The sequence below is a fragment of the Echinops telfairi genome, unplaced genomic scaffold (genome assembly GCF_000313985.2).
Source record: "Echinops telfairi isolate 266 unplaced genomic scaffold, ASM31398v2 ScPeMD7_23;HRSCAF=83, whole genome shotgun sequence".
In the NCBI taxonomy this organism is placed as follows: domain Eukaryota; kingdom Metazoa; phylum Chordata; class Mammalia; order Afrosoricida; family Tenrecidae; genus Echinops; species Echinops telfairi.
In genome coordinates this window covers 3741335-3742425 of record NW_022103920.1, presented here as the reverse complement: position 1 = coordinate 3742425, position 1091 = coordinate 3741335, and positions in this window count along the sequence as shown.

Below are 1091 nucleotides of genomic sequence, written 5' to 3'. Positions count from 1 at the left end.
AGCTATAACACAGTGGTGCCATGAGATTTCCCATCTCAGCAAAAACAACCATGTAATCTTTACAAACTATTGAAAACAGCTGTTGACAGACATTGAGCTAATACACTGCTGGGGGGGACATTGGGGTCCAGACCCAGTCTGAGGGTAGAGATTGGGGAACAGCCCAGAAATGCAGCTAAGATTCTAAAAAGTTCCATGTCTTATGAGAAGGATCATGCTATGTAAGGAATTAAAAAAAACTATAATATATACATACATACTTACATATATATTTATATATATATATAAAGGCATAATGGCTCCTGGGGTGTGTGCTGGGGGAGGGAGGGGAGAAAGGGAAGCAGATGTCAAGGAGTTCAAGAAGAAAGAAAATGTTTTGAAACTGATTGTGGTAGCCATTGTACAACACTGCCTGGTGTGATTAAATTATGGAATGTTATGATATCTGTAAGAGCTCCCAATAAAATTATTTCAAATAATAATTAATTAATTGATTTTTTTAAAAGCTTAAATTGATAAAATTGACATTCACCCAACAGATAGCTGGTAAATAAAACATAAATTTTCAAAAACTAAAAAGAGTATACAATTGCAAACTCATAATTGGAGCTTGCCCATCCGTCTCAGTCCCTGATGAGTAAATACGAAATAAAAACAGTATGTAGAATCAAGCTGTAGATGAGATCAACAGTCTAATTAATCACATTGATCTGGCAGATAAGACAAATTACTCTCAAGAATAGCGGAACACCTACTCTTTTTCAAGTTCTTCAGGGACAGTCACCAAGTAAAACTTTATCTGGGCCCTAAAATGAGTGCCAACTCGACTCTTCCAGCCTGAGAAATTAATTATTTGTCTGGTTACTCCTTGTTCTCTTATTAAATTAAACAGCTACAAAAGAGATAAGTAATAGAGCAAGTGTAGAAGAACTACAGTATACAATTTATAAGAGAATGAATAAAATTACAACTTGATAACAGAAAAATGACTAGACAATATCCAAAGTTTAAAATTGACACCTAAAAATGACTAATGTGATAAAGGCCTGGCTTCTCCCTCGAGGGCCCCGACTCACTCCAACCACATCTAC